A 16,144-nucleotide genomic window follows, 5' to 3' on the forward strand; every position below is an offset into this window, starting at 1 on the left:
AGACCATTGTTGTTCCAGGACAAGTCTTGTGAATAGAGCTTTTATTGCATTCATTTGCATTATTTTGTTCACTTCTCAGAACTCTGTCAATTAACAACAGCTTGATCTTGCAGTTGAGATAGCAGAACCCAGAGAAAATTCACCCCAAGTCACGCACTTGGAAGATAATGGAGCCAGGACTAGACCCAGTGTTCTCTCTGCTAGATCATTCTACCTTTCAGAATTAAGGACAGATCAGGCAATAAGCTTGCTCCTGATCAGGCATGGGACAGGTTCAAGCTGGAAGGGACCCCTCTCTGTATCTAATTCAACCCCACCTTCCTAGACATTCAGTAGATGTATCTAATTAGGAAAAAATGCAAATTATTTTGACTGTGTACCTATAAATGTTATCCCTGGAAAGAAAAGGAACATTTGGTAAATGGGGAAAATTTGCATGTTATCCTTGTGTAGGGGCCATGTTAATCTTCCCTGTATTGTTCCAATTTTAGTGTACATGCTGCCAAGCAATCTCCAGACTCTTTTTAAATGAATATATAATAGAAAATACCAACGTATATCTCCTATAGTAAAGATAGGTATTGTTTTGTGAGACTTTTGTGTTAGCTGTATATACGTGTAGATATTGTGGGTCGTGATATAAAATTTATTCCGTACTGTGGATTGTGCTAACAAATGTTGAAAAGCCATGGGTATGGTGGAAAGACCATGAGAAAGTGGTTCAGTTACCTGATGCCAGCCATTGCTGTGCCGATTACCACCTGCATGAGCTTGGCCAAGGAACTTAACCCCTCAGGGCTTCCATTTCCTTATCTTTAAAATGAGCAGGTCGAACTCGATGTTTTCGAGATCCCTTCCCCTAAGATTGTATCATTCTGGCAATTGTCTCATGGCATGAATGAGACACACATGCCTTCCAAATGAGAGAGGTGGGTGGAGAGAAGTGGCTGGAGCAGAAAGGCAACGTTAGCCAGGTGCAGTCACCTGACATTGCCCCATAGCAACTGCTGGCCTGGTCCTCATTCTTGCTGCTTGTCATCTGGCTGGTAGCACCCCGAGATGCTGCTGCCACGAGGGTGTGAATGATGACCATGGTTAAATCCAAACTGTAGCCTGTGGACAGCAGTGGAGGTGAGGACTGCCAAACACACACAGCTGGTACCATGCTTGGCACTGCTGGGTGCTCAGAAGCTGTCCTTGATGACAAGCATGATAAATATTCCGAGGGGGGAGCAAGGAAAAGGCAACCTAAATAGAGCAAGTTGAAACTTAGGAGCCATTTTCCCTCTACTGTCTACATGGCCCTGGGATAATAGAGACCTTCCTTAGAAAAGAATAAGGGAGGGGAGCAATTTCAGAAACTATGCAACATAAAATGCTTAGTACAACTCCTTTTCCGGTATAAATGAGTACTTAGTTCTGTGTAAAGCACAGGGACCTGTTAATCACTTTTCACTCACTTGATGCACAAGATGCAAAGTTAATTTCATGGTGGAGAAACACCCAAGAGGTTGCTTGTTTTCTGTTGATATAGAAGATATTCTTGACACTGGCACATAGGATATATATATGTACACACACACACACACACACACACACACACACACACAAGCTGACAAATGCATTACATGCATAAATTCTTTGTTGGTCCTGGGAGAGCAGGCACTACGACAAGAAATGAGATGTATCAGCGTGATATGCACGCACATGTAGAAATTAAGGGAGTATTTTTTTTCTTCAGGTAGCAACATGCCAGAAAACATTCTGCCTTTGAAAAACAAAAGTACAGAGACGTTCCAACAATTGAAGGTTATAGTTTTGCACAATTGCTCATTATACATTGCATTTGGAAGTAGGGCATGGAGTAGACAATCGTCTTTCCCAGCCTGGATCTCTTTAGCACTGTTCCATTGAGTGTCGCCTGCTAGGTAAGATTTAACAAGATGTGGCCGTTGGCCTGGTTGACTTGAGCCTTGTGTGTCAGGAAGCAGATCAAGAGTGGGCTTTGCGGTCGGTGAACACTGTGTACTTTGGAAGAAATAAATTAATAAGTGAAGTCATTTTAGTATTTGCAGAGGGCACTGAACTGACAGCTCTGGGGCCCAAGGCCCAACTGCTGCCCAGGTGCACCATGGGTATAAACATGGAAATGACCCCACCCAGCCCCGCAGATAGATGAGCCTCTTACAGTCACTCCAGACACTCCAGCTAGACTGCGGAGAAAAGGCATCCTAGTGGTCGGTCCCAGCATGATCATGGTTGTGCCGGAGGCACTGCCGGACAGAGTGGGGCGGAGATGTGCTTGCTAGACTCTCCTTTTATATAGGTGACTGGGGAGATTGAAGAGATGAATACCTTTCTGGCCATGACCCACCACAACTGGATTTAAACCCATGAGTCTAGCGTGGGATGTTGAGGTAGCAACTTCTTCAGTTACTACGTTTACTTCCACAACAAAGACAAAACAAAAATACCTCCAAACAAAGTCCCAACAAAGGGGAAAAAATTTTCCAGCCCATACTCACCAAGTGGCTGTTATCTTTGGCTGTGGGCTGGGCTGGGGAGACGCTCTTTGGCCGGCTGTCACTGTGCACAGCCGTCTGACTGGAAGTTTTGTGAGCCGGGAAAGGGATGGTTATATTTGGCCTCTGGAAGGGACGTTGCTGAGATAGAGAGGCAGCTTTGGATCATAGGGTTTGAGCCCATGCCAAAGGGAGGGAAAGCAACTCACCCATTTCCAGCTGAGGAAGCTGGTGGGACAGACCAGCTGAACCCTTTGGCAGGGCTGTTGGGGAGGTCTTCAGGGGAACGCACCACCCTCTTGCTGGGGGAGCTTATTTCAGCCCCATGAGACTGCTGTCTCTGGCTGAGCTGGCCAGGAGGGCTGGCATGGGCTCAGCTACAGTGCCTGCAAAGCAGGATTCACGCCATCTGTTTTCCTTTACTCAGCCCACGGCACTCAGTCTAGGCTACCTCCTGGTATTGTATTCATGGAAGTTTCTGCGTTGTTTTCTAGTTATTATTCACATGTCCCGTGTCTTCTACTAGATCCTGAGTGCTTTGGTTTTACCTTTATGATCCACATAGTTTCCATACGCAAGGATGTTTTAAAAATCTAACACGCACTAGGTTGCCCTCTCCCTTTAAGCTCTGGGTTATGTATACATAAAATAAATTATTAAAACTTTAGTTGTGTTATAAAAAAGAATGACACTTGAGTCATGATAGAAAAACAAGATTATTGTTTATGAATATACCACTAAAATATGCATTTTGTAAGGCTCATTGATTTATTTCCAATTCAAGAAACCACATAGACATACAAAATGGTTCATTAGATATTCATTATACCTCTTTAGCTGCTTTTAATAGAAGTGCCCACGGTGCCAATGGCAAGGTTGACATTTTCAGGGGTTGAATCGATGCTTGAAACTCATCAATTTCTTATAGGCAGTTTTGGTTTAAGGTATTTTGATGATTTTATAGAAATGTTTTACCCCATTAAAAAGCTATAACTTAAACTGTGGTGCAGGGCAGGCACACATCAGATGATGAATGGCTATGTGTAAGAGATTTCACGTTTGTCAAATCTGCATTAAATAACTGTATTTGAAATTGGTTAGAAGGTTGGGTGAATTCTCCAGGTGAAAACGACATTTGTTTTATGGATCCCTCTAAAACAATTCCCCCGGAGTTTTCATTTGAATAAATCACATCCAAGTTCAGCCCTCCAGAAACAGCTAGCATTGTAGAGTTGCGTTAACTGCTTCTCTGTTTCCTCTTTTTAGGGAAAAAGGCTCCATTTCCTCATTGGTAAAGGAGGTGAGACTAGATAACCTGGAATGAGAATCTTTATCTCCTCCCATTCATTCATTCTCTCCACATCTAGTTATTGGCACTAAAGGAACACCATACAAAACCTAGACCTTGTTCTCATGGAGGTGACATCCTAGGAGAAAGACAGTACACAAATAAGATAGTTTCATGGATTGACAAGTGCCCTGAGGCGGTAAAGCAGAGTACTGGGATGGTAAGTTGGGCAGGTGCCCCTAGCCTTTCTGAGAAAGGGTCATTTCAGCTGAGGAGAAGCCACCTGAGGGAACATCTGTAGGAGGAGCATTCCAGGAAGAGGGGCCAAGGCTGTGGCGTGGCAGTGCAATACCATGCTCCAGGAAGAGAAAGGCCTGAGTGTTTTGTTTGTTTGTTTGTTTGTTTCTTGCGGTATGCGGGCCTCTCACTGTTGTGGCCTCTCCCGTTGCGGAGCACAGGCTCCAGACGCGCAGGCTCAGCAGCCATGGCTCACGGGCCCAGCCGCTCCGCGACATGTGGGATCTTCCCGGACCGGGGCACGAACCCATGTCCCCTGCATCGGCAGGCAGACTCTCAACCACTGCGCCACCAGGGAAGCCCTGCCTGAGTGTTTTCTTCGTGGATCTTCTTCCCCTGCCTTTAGAGCTGTCACTACTTTGCCGCACGAAAATGCATGAGGCCAGGGGGTTTGTGGGAAGTGTTCAGAAGGGAGGGAAATGAGGGTCGGGGACCCTGGGGTTGGGCATGGGCAGCCGTGTCAAAATAGACCAGGCTGTGCTACACTGATGAAAAATCCCACACCTCAGTGGCTTAACCAAGCATAACCTGCCTGTGTCATGTCTGATGAGGGTCTGATGGCTCCTATCTGAGCAGGAAAGCAGATTTCTTGCCATCACATGTCTCCACCATCTTGAAGTCGTTTTCTTTTCAGTCTCATGAGTTGGGAGGGGAGAATGAGTGAAAGGCTGAATTGAATGTTTTAGGGGCCAGGTCTGCACTGGCCACCTGCCTAGAATCCAGATCCATGACTCTATTCTAACTGGAAAGGAAGCTGGAAACACAGCCTTCCTGTGTGCTGAGGGAGGAGTCGCTGAACTGAGGAACATCAAGCCAGTATCGGCCCTAGAGAGAAAGGAGGAAAAGAGGGGACTCTCCCCTTCTCCCTGTGTCCTTGAAGACCTGCATGGCATATGTGCCTTCTTGGCTAGGGGTGCTGGCCAGTGGGTGGGAATGGGGAGGGAATGTCCTCACAGTGTAACTTCTTACCATCCCACTGGGCAATACACAGAGAAGAAAGGGGGAAAAATTCATTTCAACCCTGGAAGGGAGGTTGCCTATATGAACGCCCCCGGTCTAGACTAAGTCATTTTACTGCTTGTTAAGAGTGCGGAGGAGAAGCCAGGTTTGATGCTAGAGACCCCTTACTCCTATTGGCCCACCTTCACGGCTTCCTTCCATATGACTTTACCCCATGTTAATCCAACTCTACTGCTCATACCTCAGACCATTCGTTCTAGCCAGGACCAACTTCTTAAGTCTTCCCATCCAACAGAGAGAACAGACTCCATCCCCTGTGTTCTCATCATTCTCCTGAAATGCCTGGACCCTCCTCTCTACTAAAGCCTACTGGTCCTTCTTATCTTTATGGAACCTTCCCTGCCTTTTCAGATCTCAATGGAGTGCAGTTACAAAGAGGCTGGATGTCTCTCCCATTCAACCTTCACATCTTCTCAGGTGGATCCCTATTAACCCATCCTTTAGAGACATCTCATGCAGACCCCATAGCTTCCTGGATCACTTCCAACAATTAGAACAGCCTCAATTTTTTTTTTAACATCTTTATTGGAGTATAATTACTTTACCATGGTGTGTTACTTTCTGCTTTATAACAAAGTGAATCAGTTATACATACACATATGTTTCCATATCTCTTCCCTCCTGCATCTCCTTCCCCCCCACCCTCCCTATCCCACCCCTCTAGGTGGTCACAAAGCACCGAGCTGATCTCCCTGTGCTATGCGGCTGCTTCTCGCTAGCTATCTATTTTACGTTTGGTAGTGTATGTATGTCCATGCCACTCTCTCACTTTGTCACAGCTTACCCTTCCCCCTCCCAATATCCTCAAGTCCATTCTCTAGTAGGTCTGTGTCTTTATTCCCATCTTACCCCTACGTTCTTCATGACATTTTTTCTTAGATTCCATATATATTTGTTAGCATATGGTATTTGTCTTTCTCTTTCTGACTTACTTCACTCTGTATGACAGACTCTAGGTCCATCCACCTCACTACAAATAACTCAATTTCGTTTCTTTTTATGTCTGAGTAATATTCCATTGTATATATGTGCCACATCTTCTTTATCCATTCATCTGATGATGGACACTTAGGTTGCTTCCATCTCTGGGCTATTGTAAATAGAGCTGCAGTGAACATTTTGGTACATGACTCTTTTTGAATTATGGTTTTCTCAGGGTATATGCCCAGTAGTGGGATTGCTGGGTCATATGGTAGTTCTATTTGTAGTTTTCTAAGGAACCTCCATACTGTTCTCCATAGTGGCTGTACCAATTCACATTCCCACCAGCAGTGCAGGAGTAGAACAGCCTCAATTTTGAAAATGAGTTTTATTTTCAAGTATTAAAAGTCCAGTCCAGTGTAATGTCATACTTCAGGCTCATCTCCAAATCCAAGTTAGCTACATAAGCTTAAGCTCAGGTACGTGCAGTTGGGAGGCAGGGGTTGATTTGCAATATTATCCTTCCTCTACCTCATTTCCCTTCTGGCTCTTCCATGGTCCAGGTATTGGTGAGATTGGAGGAAGAGGGACAAAACATGTATCTCACGGCAAGATCCCCTCTAGGCTAATATTGAGAGGCCACATGATGTCCTCCTTTCTGGTAAGAACCATTATCATTTCTTTCACTGGCACAGTTTTGGGTACTTTGAAGAACCTCCTCTCACTTATCACATAAACCTCACAGCCTCATATCCTTACTCTTCTCTAGCCACTCTGCCCATCTTTCCATTTTTTAATATTGTCATGTTCCTTCCTGCCTCAGAGCCTTTGCAGTTTCATTCCCTTCACCTGGAGCCCTGTCTCCATAGCCCCTTTCCTATGTAACTCCTAGCCATCTTTTAAATCTCAGCTCAAGCATCTAATCTTTGGAGAAGCTTAATTTGAGCTCTCAGCCCAGGGCAGACCCTAATTGTATATTCTCACAGCCCCTGTAACGAAGACATTAATTGTGTAAATAGTTATTTAACATCTGTTTTCCCCACTTGAATGTGGATTCCAAGAGGGCTCGATAAATTGATATTTGTTGAAAGACAGAATGAATGCATTTTCCCAGTAAGCTCATGAGCACTTTGACATGCTAAGCAGATAGTAGGTACTCAATAAATATTTGTGGAACTGACATGAAATCGAAGGCAGGAGCCATGCCTATTAATCTCTGGATTCACTGTATGACTTAGCACATAGTAGGGCTTCAGTTAATGTCTCTTACCTAAGTGTTTTGAACAACCTCATCAGAGTTGACCCAAATAACGGAGAATTGGCTGGAATGCAATTATAACCTACGCCTTATGGACATTCCTCAGTGTCAGCATGAGTTGCTCTGTTATCTTTGCAAAGCCAGGCTTCTTACTGGCTGACTTCATATTCTGTGGTCCAGGAGGAACATGCTGTAGAAGGGGGACATGGATAATGTGACCGTAGATCCAAAGAATGACAAGGTCTAATAATTTGCCCCTTTGCTCCCTTTAGTAAACTTGTGTCTTATCAGTGCAACTTATCCAATTGTTCCCCAAACAGGGTCCACCATATGGGCCTTCAACCTGACTTGCATGAAGACTCGTTTTATTAGTCACAGTTAGTTGCAGGTGCAAAGATTGAGGGCACAACTAACTGTATCTGGAATCAACCCCTCACATATGAAATTAAACACTTGCACACTCAGAATTAGGTTCAAGTGGCTAATTGCACCCGGAAGTAGGTAATTGCAGGTGCAATTAGCTGCAAGTGCCGTTTTTCACCCGAGACTGATGGCTCCCAAAGTAAGGAGATGAAGATTGGAAATTCAGCACTGAATGAATGTGTGGTTATTGCAACCACCTGTGGTTTTAATGGTCCTCCCCCTCCCAACTTAGAGTGTGGTGGGCCTCCCTTTGGCCTTTATGAACAGTTAGATTGCTTAACTCCTGTGTATTCATTTTGCAGTATTCTCTTCTTCAGTTGGGTCTTCTTTCCCTTGCCAAAACCCTCTTTCTTCAGGAGATCTGGAATCCCTGGCCTTTTAAAAGACATATGTTGCTCCACTGTTCATCTGTACATAAACCCCTCAGAATATAAGAAATGGTAGATAACTTGGAAAGTTGGTGGTAACTTCCAATTAGGTCTTGAACACTGTTCCTTAGGGATTATCATATGAACATGATGGATGGAAAGTTCTTCTCTTCAGCTTCTTGTAGGTAAGGAGAAGATAGATCCTCCATCAAACTACCCAGAAAACTGTCTTCACTAGCAGGTTCAACCTGACACGTATTTTCCTAATAGCTTTCTTCCTGTGTTGGAGTCCAACCAGAAAAACAGAAACCACCATAGGTTTTTAAAAAATGATTATAAAATTAAGGCATTATTGGAAAATATTCAATGAACTTTAATTTAAATTAAATACAGTAAAACTAACCAAAGAAACCAAAACTGTTAATACGCTCCAGAAGGTCTTTTGATTATATAAACATTATTTAGGTAAGAAGTTGATCACCATAGTTGTTTTAACAGAGAGAATTTAATAAAGGGAATTAAGCTGGTATTAGCAGGCTGAAAGGGCAAAAAGGAAACCTGAGGTATCTCAGAGATAACTGCAGGAAGCAGCTACCAGCCCAAGGACTGGGAAAACAGAGACAAGAGGCTGGGCTTATTAGCACTAGAAGCTTGGAGGAGGGGTCCTGTACTGGAGCTGGAACACATGCCTCAGGTGGAAGAGTGCTGCCTCACTGGCTTCGTACCTCAGCAGCTTGGGGGAGGGATCACAGAGAGCTGGGACCCAGAACTCTGAGGAGAGGGCACTGTCCAGCTGCTTCTGGTGCCTCAGGAGAGAGACCCTGCAGAATGGGATTCAGAGCTTTGAGTAGGGCTGCCACCCAGCTGGTACTGCCCTGTGGACAACTTGTGAAACACTGCAGCCACTTTCACAAGGGAGAAAATTCCTTCAGAGTATGCCACGGAGCCTGGGGCTCATGCTGGTTGGATTAAACCAGGATGTAACGTCTTGATATAAGAGGGGAAAGGATTTCGGAAGACGGCATGAAGGAGATGAATGTGAGCCTGTGCAGGGTGTGTACTTTCATGTGTGGCTTCCTATTCTTTATGTCCAGCATTTTTCTTTGCATGACTTTATTTATTTTATTATGAAAAAAAATGTGTGTGCGTGTGTGACAGAGACAGAAAGACACAGAGAGAGGGAAAGAGGGAATACAACTGTCACAGTGAATGCAAGCCAGTGGTGGTCCTAAGATGGTGGTCTCAGCAGGTGTCCACAGCCAGCTCTGTGCAGTGCTCTTTCCTCACAGCCCACCTGACTGATCAGTATCCTCTTTCCTTCTGCTGTGAGTTCAGGGCTGCCTGAAGCCGACCTCCCAACCTCCGCAGAGTGCTGACTCCTCCACCTCCCTGCTTAGTCAGTCCAAGGCGGGATGGGAGCCCACTTGCTAAGCTGGAGGCGGCCTCAGCTGAACGCCAATCGAATGGGGTGGTTGACCCCTTTGAACTCCCTCTGGCTGTTGAATCTGCCCTTGTGTAGATGCTGAGGTGTGCGGGGACAAAGCCCGGCGAGAAGGCAGAGCGATTGCATCCAGAGGGGAATGGAGGAGGGCAGTGGCCTGGACTGGACCTGGGCACCTGGCCCAGCAGACTCATGCTCCAGGGCTGGGCTTGGGCCGTGAGGTCCAGAGCGCTCGCTGCTGCTGCAGGAAGGTGGTATTCATTCTCCGGCTCCAGGGTCAGCTCCTGGTAGATGGATAGATTGCTTCAGCCCAGCAGTTCCATTTGGCAAGGGAAGCACATGTGCCTTTGCCCTTATCACCCTGCTTGGTGGCAACTTAAGCCTCTCGAGAGGGGACTTAAATATTAGAGGAAGTTGGGTCACCTACCACTGGTTTGGACTAAGAAAAAAAATTTCTTCCCAGGAAAATAATAAAACCACATGAAAGAAATGCTGAAATTAGGGAAAAGAAAACAGCTTTTAAAAAAATCTGACTAACCTACAATAGTCACTAATATCACATAAAAATATTTTTCCCCACCCCTCCCCTGTGCAGATAGTTTGTTTAGCCGTTCATTCATTCATTCATTCCATAAGTATTAGTTGAGTGTCTACTATTACAGGCACCTGGAGATAAGTCCCTCAACAGGACTGATAAAAATCCTAGCCCCTGGGGAAGCTTGTATTCTTGGGGAAGAGGGTCAAGTATCTTGCACATACAATTTCTTAGGCAGCTTTCACTTGTCAGTCTATCTCATGAGCACTTCCCTTGTCACTGTGTCATCTTCATACTCACTATTCTGAAGACTACTTACTTTTCCAAGTGAATGGATCAGAGTTTATTTAACCGTTTCACTACTGCCAGGTATGAGCTCTCTTTCCCATCTTCCCAGGTTTAAATAATGCTGTGATAAATATATTCGTGTAGGTGGATTGAAAAATTTTTTTTTGCCTGTATTTTGGTTACTTGCCTCCTTGGCTATATCTTTCACAGTATCAGGTAGGACTCCTTGTTACAAACAACATAGCCCAAATCTGGTTAACTTAAAGAGAAAAGGAATGTATTGGAAGGTTATCCATCCAGTAGTTTACAGAATTGGCAGAAAGCTGGAGAACCAAGCTCAGAAAAGCAGCAGGAATGTGGGACTGGGGCAGCAAAAGTAGAGGCCAGGTCCACCTCCGGGAACAGTGTTCATGAACCTTGTGGCATCCCTTTCTCCTGGACAAGGCCTCAGTGCCTCCCCCAGCTCTACCAACATCAGGAGGAATCTTCAAGCTCCTTGAACCGTTGTCTCACACACTCCTTTGAGATTCCAGGTTCAGGGCTGGCTAAGATTTGGCCAGCTGTGTGGATCTCTGCCTGTCTCTCTGTTTCTAGGGAGGAAGGGGAGGAAATAGCTATCCTTCCTCTGCTGTCCTAGGGGGAGGTAGGTTTCTGCCCCACCCTTGCAGACAAGGAGAGTGGTGGATCCTGGATAGGAAAAAGGAAAAGTATTCACTACAAGCACATTCTTTAACTTATTATATGTGTTTATGATATGGAAGGGGATGGAGAGGTAGGGGCATAGTTAACAGCACCATTCAATTTTGTCTGCCAGTGGAGGAGACAAACACTGCTCAGCAGGGCTGGCATACGACCCAAGGTGTTAGGTACCACCACCAGCCCTGGTGTACTCAGCATTCAAGAAATGTAGGTGGAATTCACATGGATTAGCTCTATTTTATAGGTAAGGAAACTGGGGCTTGGAAGGGATCTGTGATTTATCCCGGATCACACAGCCAGGAAACCTAAGCCAGCCAGACGTTACTACAGGTCTTCTGCAACCCCTGTGGGTTAGAGGATGACTTGACTTGTTCTGCTTCCCAGCCACCAACTGGGCCGGTATAAGGGGTGCCTGGAGCAATCCAGGCAAAGGCCCTTTCAACAAAGGGGACTTTGTAACAAGCCTTTCTTTGTTTGGCCACCAGACTGTTCCCTGGAGTAATTAAGGTCTGTAGTCCTTAGATATAAGGCTGGCTGACACCTCTTGACAGTAATACAGGAATCTGAGCTTAGGTGCAATGCTGTGTTTGAAATGCATGAGCCAGGGCAGCCCTCCTTCCAAACACCTGGGCACGAGCCATGTGGCTGGACCCTGTCTCTCCTGCCTTGGTAGGACAATACCCACTGGTCCTAAGGAAGGAGGTATAGTGGCACTGTCCTGGGCAGTGCCAGGCAAGAAGGCTGGCATGCAGTCCCTACTGCTCTGGCTGCATCTTCAGGACCTGCAGGTGGACATCTGGCCCTCTGCTGCCTGAAAGAGAAAGGTCACAACCTTCTGAGGGTCCTTGAGTACAAGGCAACGCCCACCTGCATCTGTTCTGTTGGTGCACAGTGCCCTCCTGGGGTGGTGAGTAACTGCTATCCTCTTTGCTTGGGGAGATGGTCTCCCTTTGATTCCCATGGTTCTCAGGAGCCAGCATTAAAATCAGCTTGTGTTTTCATTTTTCCTCTGTGAGTCTGTACTTTTATGTTCAAAGTCCCTCATCTAGAGGAGGAAAGACAAGCTTGACTGTCCCTGGAACTGGGAAATTAAGCTTTCATCAGATTTGTACCACTGGGGACTGTGAGGGTCACTGGACAGAAACTGGGTCTCTGCCTTCAGAGCACTTTTGATGTCTTTTAGGGTGGGTACCGCTTGGAGGGGAAGAGAGAGAAGGTGCTTTCATTGAGAACAGTGCCCTGGTCCTGCCTTTGCTCTTCCTGAGCCCCCAAACACATCGGTGTGAAGCTCACATGAATAGCAAATCAAGGAGTTTCAGGGTTTAGATAGAAGTGGAATTTTAGCGTTGGTAGAGTTAACGTCTCTGGATTCTACTGTTTGTGTTAGCCCTCAGGGGCTCATGACATGAAGGGATTTTCAATTGTGTTGAAACACACACTTCCCTTGCACGCACGGGTGGGTGACACTTCACTACTGAGAACCCGGCACCAGGGTTTCAGCAGAGCTTGGGGCTCTCGACTTCTCTTCACCAAAGGCAATCTGGGAGGGGATCTTTATGCTTCAGTGACTTTTGAGAACTCAGGGCGTCATGAGGGTCTCTGCAAGGGGCTAAGACTCACCCTTCAACACTTGCCCTCATGCCCCCTGCCTCTCCTGGAACCCTCAAGCTTGGGATCAGTCTCTTCCAGCCTCAGCCTCTGCTCACCTTGAGCTCAGTGTGGGCAGCGGGAGTGGTCCTCCTGGCCGGTGCACATAGTTCAGGGCTGCAGTGTCTGCTGAGAATTTAAAACCAATAATAAAGTCAACTGTAAGTCAGTCTGCTTTTTATTATCCCCATGCCGGCAATTCTAAACAGTGTCAGTGATAAAATACTTTTTTCCCCCAAATCTTTTGTTGGTCCACATTCTAAACAATTGCTGTGGTGACTGTTGAATTTCAATTATATACATTCATGTATGCATACATATATATATATATATATGCTTCAAATTAGCATATTTTATTACTTATCCTTTAATAAATATTATAGCCCACATGAAAGTTAATTAGGAGAACTTCCAGCAAGAACAGTTCTGGATGGTTCGAGCTGGCTTCAGGCACAGTTTGTGTCTCCAGCCCCCATGGAGGTAGGTACTCCTGCATTTAAACAACAGATAAACGATGATACCACAATGAATGCAAAGCCAAGAAACAAAACCTGAGTTAACTCAATTTTCTTACATGACCACTTGACGTTTTAGTGTTTAAAATTTAGTAAGTGCACATTTTAGTTCATACATGAAATGTCTGACTGAATTTGAATTGTATCTTTAAAATTAAAATGCATTCTTTTAAAAAGATTGTTTTAAAAGTAAATAATGAGAATAATAACAATTACAGATTATGACATGATTATCATTGAAAATAATTTTGTCACCTAGAAGAGGGTGTTAAAAAAATGATCCACTTTGGGTGTCACGTATGCTAGGTCCACTACTGTCTGTGCTGATTCACATGACAGAAATCACTAGTTTGTTGAAACAGGAAGGATTACTAATCAGGCTTTAAGTGGCCTACAAACACTGTGAAGGACTGGACAGGCAACTTCTAGTCAAGAGCTCCCAGAAACAATTCCAGCTCAAAGAATTATTGTGAGATATGACTGAGGAAGGCTGTGGTCCCACCTGTCCACTGCAGAGCCCACTACCTCTGCATGATCTGGGCCAGCCAAGTAAAAACCTCATGCCCTGCCTACCTGGGCTCTCAATTGAGGTCTTGCTGCCAGTACATCCAGTTGGCAGAACCTACGCCCATCTAAATCCCTACCTGCAGAGGAGGATGGAAAACTTAGTTGTTTTCTAGTTAATGCAGTATAGGATGATACCCTGGAGAAGCTTGGAATGGAGGTTGAACAAGCCAGTGCACAGCATCCTCTCCAGTGACCCAGTTAGGTTTGTCCATGCCACCTTCCTCTGGTCTCTGGAGGGGTAAGGACCTCCCCTGTTTGACAGCCAGGTTCTGGTCTGTGCTGGCTTCTGGGTAAAATGGCTGGCTCTGTAGTCAGGCATTTCCAATGGAGCCATTCTTGTGGTGTGCCGCCTCTCCTCCACTTAGCAGGTATCTCCTCTGCTTGGGCTCTCTGTCATCGCTGTCTTGGTAGGTGCATCGTGAGTCTTCTCTCCAGGTCTTCCTTATATTAGCTTACTAACATCTGTCAGGTAAGAGTGGCTCAAAACACCCACAGCTCTCTGTGATGCCACCCCTAAACGCCACCCCACTTAAGTACATGTGTTTGTATCATCATTATTCTTTTATAGTAACTTTCAGGGATTTTTCTCAATTTGCAGATTAAATGTGACTCTTGTCCTCAAGTTTTCATTATCATTCTCATGACATTAAAAATACTCTAATTTGCATTTATACTTGGGCCCCAAAACCTTTTGGGGACAGTGGGTAGCTGTGAGTGATGTTGGGACTGAGGAGTAGGCCCTGGAGGGTGACAGTGCAGACAGTGGCTGGATGCAACTTTGGTGTGAAAGCGCCAGCCGAGGCCCAGCCTTGGAACCCAGTGTCCATCCTGCAGCCCGGGAGGCAGGGCCCGCCTGGCAGTCAGTCACAAGCATCACGTGAAGCTCTGCACACAAGGCCAGAACAAAAGAGGCCGTGGTGATCTGCAAGGGAAGATGATCTGCAAGGGAAGAGGCTGGATTTCTTTCTCTTGCAGCCTCTTGATAGCTGTGTGACATCGACCATGACCTCTCAGGGAAGGGATGTTCCTTATGATGATGGTGGCTCTTAACTTCCGGTGCACTGGGACTGGGAAAGGAGTTGGCACAGAGGGAAGCAGGATTGATGGCATCAGGGTATTTCCTTCTGGATCGTCTCAGGAGGAAGCGCCTGAGACAGTGCCGACGGCTGGCATGGCAGGCTGGCTCCCTGCTCTACCCTCCCTGCCCCTGCCACCACCAGGACTCTTGGAAATGTGCCCACAGTCCTGACCCTCAATACAGAGTGCAGCTGAGGAAAGGAGGGGCTGCAATATCTGCTTCCTTCCCGAGTCCAGTGACCCACACAGGTTCACAGCTTCACACCACTCTTCAGAAGCCATTCCTTTCTCTTCCCTTCAGCTTCCTAATGGCCTGAGCCCCATTTTACTTCAAATAATGGGGACACAGTTTGACCCATTAACATTTCCTCTACTGAATACAGGAGGTCCCGTTTCCTCATTTATTTTTTTTAGTATTTTACTTTATTTTTTAAAATAAAAAATGTACATGGTTAAGGTATACAACATGATGATTTCATATGTATACACATAGTGAAATGATTACTACAGTCATTATGGAGCATGGATATTTTCCCAAGAATCCCTGTTTTCTTCAAAGCATGGTTTCCCAGTGTCCTGTAAGAATAGGACATGCCACATGTTCAGTTTTATATATATATATATATATATATGTTCATGTATATATGTATTTGTATATATAGACAGACATGTGTATATGTATACACATGCAATGCACACATAAATGTATTATTTCTTTCTTCCTGGTTTCCATTTATCAGAATGACAAGGCATCTTGCTGATGCCTCCAACCAACTACAAAGTCTCTAAAGGAGGACATGGTCAAGATCAGGTGCTTCTCCAAAGACACAGCTGATTCCAACCAGCACATTAAGATTCTGAAGTTAAGAGCACATTGTGAAACATGAATCGATGTGACATTGTCAAACAAAATGACCTGTGGGCTTGGGAGGTTGGCGCTTGTAGGAGGCCGAAGTGTGCATCTTAATCTTGATTTCCTTTGGGAATATCTCCTCCATTGTGTTCCTGACTCTGATTATGTTCTCGTGCAATCAAAATAGCTCTAGTCTCTTGGGCCAGACAATTCTTTTTCTTTCTTTCTTTTTTTAAACACAGGACAAATTGTTGTTTTATTTTATTTTTTGAACAGCAGCAACTGTTTGGCTTTTGAGCCTTAATGTCTACCTGTGTGTACAAAACCCCATCCCATTAAGAGGAAAAGGATTGAATTTAGAGTCCTGCTAGGTGTGTAAATTATTTAATGCACAGGGACATCAAATGTTCAACTAGAAAGCCAAA

General features: G+C 45.2%; 1 non-coding gene across 1 annotated transcript; it reads right to left on the reverse strand.

The window, feature by feature from the left end:
- Nucleotides 1-408: 408 nt before the first annotated feature.
- On the reverse strand, nucleotides 409-510 carry LOC132518910 (U6 spliceosomal RNA). The gene has a single exon (XR_009540031.1). It is a non-coding gene; the product is annotated as a U6 spliceosomal RNA (small nuclear RNA).
- Nucleotides 511-16,144: the final 15,634 nt, after the last annotated feature.

This window comes from Lagenorhynchus albirostris, chromosome 3, assembly GCF_949774975.1.
Source record: "Lagenorhynchus albirostris chromosome 3, mLagAlb1.1, whole genome shotgun sequence".
Classification (NCBI taxonomy): domain Eukaryota; kingdom Metazoa; phylum Chordata; class Mammalia; order Artiodactyla; family Delphinidae; genus Lagenorhynchus; species Lagenorhynchus albirostris.